At 40.9% G+C, this 6,000-nt stretch overlaps 1 protein-coding gene across 7 annotated transcripts in view; it reads left to right on the top strand.

Annotated features, from left to right (window-relative positions):
* The window catches only part of stau1 (staufen double-stranded RNA binding protein 1), a 46,038-nt gene continuing 40,038 nt past the window's right edge, over window positions 1–6,000 (top strand). For all 7 annotated transcript variants that reach the window (XM_041203958.1, XM_041203961.1, XM_041203957.1 and 4 more), the window contains exon 1: window positions 1–194. The gene's annotated coding sequence lies outside the window, so the exon portion shown is untranslated. The remainder of the gene's footprint in view (window positions 195–6,000) is intronic.

The raw sequence follows: 6,000 nt of genomic DNA, 5'->3' as shown, positions 1-6,000 counted from the left end.
AGTTCCGATGGCGCGCGGCGCTCTGGGAAGGTGAAGCGGTTAAGGTCGGTTCCGCCGCCGGTTCGTCTGATTCTCTTTAGTGTTTGCCGTGTGTCGGCAGCGGGAAGCGGCTCCTCTTTCCTGCTTCGGGGGCGAATGGATTGATTCGTTTCTTCAGAAATTCGGCTTCAAATTCGCTTTTTTGAAGAAAGGAGGTAAGTTTGGTGTGTGAGAGAAGAGGCCGCCGGCTGCGGGCAGCGGCCCCAGAACTCGCTCCGTCCCAGAACTTTTTACCGGAGAGAAACTCTGGCTGCGGGCGACAGAGGCCCGCACTGGAGACGGGGAGCATGAGCAGGCCGCATTGCCCCAGCTGGGGGAGCTGCTTGATAAGGCCCGGGTTAGCCCCCACCTGCAGTAAAACACAAACCTTTACAGTGGCTTGCGAGGGCCAGCCTGTCCATGCGGCTTTACAAAACCACCTATGTAACCTGCTCAGCCTAAACACTGGGCTCCGATGCACTGGCCGTTGCCTCCCCCCCCCCCCCCCCCCCGCAACTCTGACAAATTCCGTCAAACGCACAGATTTTCAAACTTTTCAAATCCTCTGCAAGTGTTGACACCCCTCAAGACCTTAAGGAAAATGTCACTTTTCCATTAAGGAAAATAGTACAGTGTTGACATTGTATTAACTGCTGTGCAACTGAAAATATCCTAATGCCTGCCGCTCTTCGGGGAGGCTGAGAAGTTAATAATTCCGGTATATTTAGGTGAATGCATACCAGTTGTCATCATTCGCCTAAGTCTTCACAGCACGGAGTCCCCCTTAAAGTTAACTATTTGGGTATTTTCATGTATCCGAACATACAGTTCGTGGCTAGTTTGGAATATAATTGTTTCGTGTCTTTTTAGACTTTCGGATGCCCAGCCTGTGTACATAGCATTATGTGCATTCCTAACCGTCATATATGATCCCCAAAATCCAAGCAACTCTTGTTTTCTTTTTGTTTGAATTTCTTAATTTGTGGTCATCTTTGAGTTACATTGTGTGTTTGGTTTTAAAAAGAGCTATTTATAGTACCGTTTCTTCATTGGTGGATAAATCTTAATTCTGTTATCAGCAGATTGGAATGTGTGCAAATTGACATGAGCATGGATGTTAGACTTGATTGAGATTTTCTGCTTCTGTGTATGACAGGTGGTTGTTTCCTGTTTGCAGTGTTGATTTAGGAATTGATTTGTTTGTAATTGTTGTGCTGGCACTACACTATAGAATTAACTGTCAGTATGTTAAAGTTTCTTGGTATGTGTACTTCATGAAAACACTTAAAAGGGTTGGGGAAATCTAATATGAATTGAAAAATAATGAGAAAACGAGAAACCCCCAAGTTGTTGGTGTACATTTAGTACAGATCAGAAGCTCGTGGGAAATTGTTGATGGATTGATTGAGGTGAGTGTGGCAAATGGGAGATGGAAAATTATTGTAGAAATCTTGATGTAATTTAAATTTCTGAAGCGATATCACAAAGTTGCATCAGACAAAATGCATCCCAGGGTAAAGAATTAAATGCTGGGATATGCTGACTCAAAATCTGGTCCAAGGAGTTCATTTTAAGATGAGTCTTAAAGGAGCTGAAGAAGCAGGAATACTTTAGGGAGAGAATTCATAGAAGGTTGGTTAAAGGCATAATTGTCAAGGCTGGACACGGGGACCAAGCACATCACAAGAGGTTAAGAACATGTGTATTGTAGGGCTGGGAAAGGTTAGAGAGATAGGAATGGGGAAGATCACAAAGAAATTTAAACACTGAGGTAAGAATATAAATTATGGATATTGGGATAATTCAGAGCCTTTGTAGGCTAGTGAGGGCAGTATGATATGTGAGTTAGGCTATGGACAGCAAAAGTTTTGGATGAACTGAAGTTCTTGAAGGGTGGAAGATCATTCGGATCATTGAAATCTGGGAATGACCATGGCTTGGATGAGGTCTTCAGAAGATTAAGATGTATCTTTTTTTGAATGGGAACAACATCTCTAATGTTCCTTGGTCAGTGCAGAATCACGGTTCTATTCCAGTCCAGGGATAGACGACAGACAAAGGGGTAAGAGTACGTGTAAACGGTGGTTCCCTCAGGGAGCGTGCTGGATCCACTTTTGTTCTCTGTTCATACTGATGTCTTCAACTTGGGTTGCTACCAATACAAAATTAATTTTGGCCAACTGTAAAGAGTACCATGAATGACTTTCGGAGACATTGAGAAGTGAGCAGAATGGACAGGTGCAGTTAATGGAGAAGAGTAAGGCAATATATTTGCTGTAATATGTTTTTGGAGGAAAATCAAATTGGGAGTGTACATAATGGAGAAACCTAAGGGTTCAATACATAATCCACTTAACTGCAAGTGGAGGAACACAGACCATGAAAAGGCAACCCTTATGGTTTTTTGAGAGTGAAAAGGTTGTGATGCAAAACATTGGTTAGGCCACAATTCGAACACTTGGTGCAGTTTTGGTGCCCATTACCAGAAGGAGAACATACAGTGCAGATCCACTTGTAGGATGGGAAATAGTTAAAATAAATAGAGGCGAATAAATGAATGTAATTTCAGGAATTCAGTTAAGCGGCATGAGGGAGAAAGCAAGAAAAGGGTGGTAAAAGTGTGGTACATTCTCCAACAAAAAGCAGTCGCTAGCTCAATAATTTAAAATCTGGGAAGGATAGTTTTTTTTTCTAGCCAAGGATATTCATGGATACAGCCAAGGCAGGCAAGAATTAGGATAAAAGTTAGTTATGATATCACTGAATGGTGAAACAACCATGAGGAATTGAGTAGCCTACTCCTGTCCTTAAACTAAATACGTCAAATGAGTTAGAACTAGCACCTACAATTGTAATAGTACATTTCGCTTATGTTCTTTATTCTTTCCTGGGATGTGGGTGTTGCTAGCAAGGCCAGCATTTGTTGCCCATCTCTCATTGTGCTTGAACTGAATGGTTTGCTTGGCCATATCAGAGCACGGTTAAGAATCAACCACATTATTGTGGGTTTGGAATCACATGTAGGCCAGACCAGTTAAGGATGGCAGAATACCTTTCCTAAAGGATATTAGTGAACCAGATGGGTTTTTACAACAATCAATGGTGGTTCATGTCACCATTACTGAGACTAGCTTTATAGTCCAAATTTATTTATGAATTCAAATTCCACGAGCTGCTGTGGTTGGAATTTGACCCCTTTCCCTCAGGAATTCGCCTGGGCCTCTGGATTTCTAGTCCAGTGACATCACCATGCTACCATCTTCCCCTATAATGTAATCTGTGAAAAAGCCCAACTCTCCACTAATACTTTTTGATCACTCTATGCAACTTGCAAACTTGCTTTTAATGGCTTACCTTTAGATTTCTTCATTTACTTCATATTGATCCTGGACCCCATCTTCCATTCCTTTGCAAAATTTCACTTCACACTTCTGTTGTGTTAAGCTGCTTCTGCCATCTTGTCACTCCATCCATTTGCCATTTATGATAACAATTTGCTATACCTCTCAGCTTAGTTTGCCATCTATTACAATCAATCATTTGCATTTAGTGTGAAGCTCTTGCTTTTGGTACAAGTACCAACCATTTTTGGTTGTGATGTTGATTAAGGGCCCCTTTGTCATCTCAAAGCATTGAACCCCCGTGACAATATTCAACCGGAATGGGAAGCTCTTGCTGTGTCCTGGCAACATTCATTCCTCTGAGCCAAAACGATCAAAAATAAATTTGGTCATTCACTCATTTAATGAAAATGGGAGATTTCTGTAAATAAATTTTTCTGCTTATGATTCATAAGTATTTAATTGGTTGAAAAGCACTTTGATGTCTTGAGAGCCTGATAAATGCTGGCTTTTTCTTACCAAGAGATAACCTCTCGTTGGCTGGCATGGAAAGCCAGGGGAGGCAGTGGGGTGTTGGGCTTTACTCAAAGTTGGAGGGTTTGTGGCTTATTGCCACCACGGAATAAGAAGTGAACTTTCTGAATATCCATGTTACACCTGATCTCCAATAAAGCATTCACTAAATTCTTTGAAAACAGGTACTGGGCACCTATGCTGCATATAATTGACAGTAGACAGAAGGAACTGGGATCAGCAAATTTATCATGAGTGTTGCTGAAAGAAGAGAGATGCTGTCAAAGCTTTTTGCCTTGCAGTCATCAAGACAGATAAAAGAATGCCAAATTTCAAAGGGAACAACAATTTACACTGCATGTACTGATGGCACTGCTTTTCTCGTAGTATTTATTGTTGTTCCCTTTGAAACTTGGCATTTTTACATCTACTTGGCATTTTTACATCTGTCCTGATGAGTACAAAATGAAAAGCTTCAACAGCATGCCTGTTTTTATCAGCAATACTCAAGTTCTGTACTACCAAGCAGCAGTTTACTGTGACTAAATATTTTTGCTGCCATTCTTTGTAAACATTGCGGCAAGTCACCATCACAATCAAGACCTTTGAAACAACCAGCTTTCCAATGGTTGAATATCAATTTTCCAAGACTACAAAGATGGAATGCTTTGTGGAAAATGGATATCAGCAGGACCACTGTTTTACCATGACTAAATAAATCAAATTCAACTTGTGTTGCATGGAAATCCAGGATTTTAGCCATTGTTTTGGGGCCATATCCAGTCAATTTCTAATGTGGATAATCTGACTGGGGAAAAAAACAAATTCTATTCACATGAGATTGTCGGACTTTTCCCTCTTGGTATTTTGGGGATTGCATCCGTTTTTCACATGAAAACCCAAACAGCTTTGACAGTGATTCGCGTCAAATCTGCAGCACAGGGACATTTGCCCAAGGTTTATGCTGGTACTTATACTCCACCCAAGCCTCAGCTTCTGAATGGCTGGCTCAGATTTAAACTTATGCTACCTTGTCTTAAACTTGCTTACATGTGGAAAATTTTCTCTTTAGCTATCCTGCCAAATTACCTTGTATATCTCAGGGGCCACAAACTTAGTTTATGTAATTTCTCCTCTTATTTAACTCTGGGAGCCCTGGTAACATTCTGGTGAATCCGCACTGTAGCCCCTCTTTAAAGGACTGATATTCTGACTTTGGAAAGTACCTTGAGCTCTGCGGAGAGCTGGACTATACCTCACTTTGATGCATTATGATTTGTTTTAAGGCAATTTGGTACAATAACGAAGTGGATGGGAGGGTGGAGTTACAAATGCACATAGACTAAGTTGCTGCAGCAATAATAACCGACTTCAGGAAGACAAAGACTTAAAATGACTGGGCACGTGGCAGATGAAACATAATGCAGATGTGTGAATTGATACACTTTGGTAGAAAGAATAAAGAGAAGCAATATGAACTAAATAGTATCACTTTAAAGGGGGCATAGAAACAGATCCTGCTGGTGGATGTGCACAAATCTTTGAAGGTGGTAGGACAAGTGGAGAAGTCTGTGAGAAAAGGGTACAGGACTCTTAGCTTTATGAATGGAGTACAAAGCAAGTAAGTTATACTGAACCTTAAAGCACTGGCTTGGCCTCAGCTGGATTATTGTATTCACTTCTGGGCCCCACACTTTAGGAAGGAAGTAAAGGTCGTGGGGTGGGTGCAGATGCGATTGTACTATTATTTTACCACAGATAAGGGACTTCAATATGTGTAGAGACTGGAGCAACTGGAGTTCTCCTTGGAGTAGAGGAGGTTAAAAGGAGAGTTGATGGGATGGTCAAAATCAGGAATGGTTTTGATAGAGTAAATAAGGAGCTAAACTTTCTGTTGAGAAGAATCAGCCATGAAAGATCACAGCTTTGAAGTAATAGACAAAAGAATCAAAGATGAAATGAAACATTATTTTTTCTTGCACAATTGTGATATGGAATGCACTACCTAAAAAGATAGTGGAAGCAAATTCAATTGCAGCATTGTAAAGGAAATTTAATAATTACTTGAGGGGGAAAATAACTTAGAGGCCTTTGGGAAGAATAGTGCAGTGAGATTAATTGTATAGCT

The sequence above is a fragment of the Carcharodon carcharias genome, chromosome 14 (genome assembly GCF_017639515.1).
Source record: "Carcharodon carcharias isolate sCarCar2 chromosome 14, sCarCar2.pri, whole genome shotgun sequence".
NCBI lineage: Eukaryota > Metazoa > Chordata > Chondrichthyes > Lamniformes > Lamnidae > Carcharodon > Carcharodon carcharias.
The sequence above is the reverse complement of the archived record's forward strand: the minus strand, read 5'-3'. Positions and strand labels throughout refer to the sequence as shown.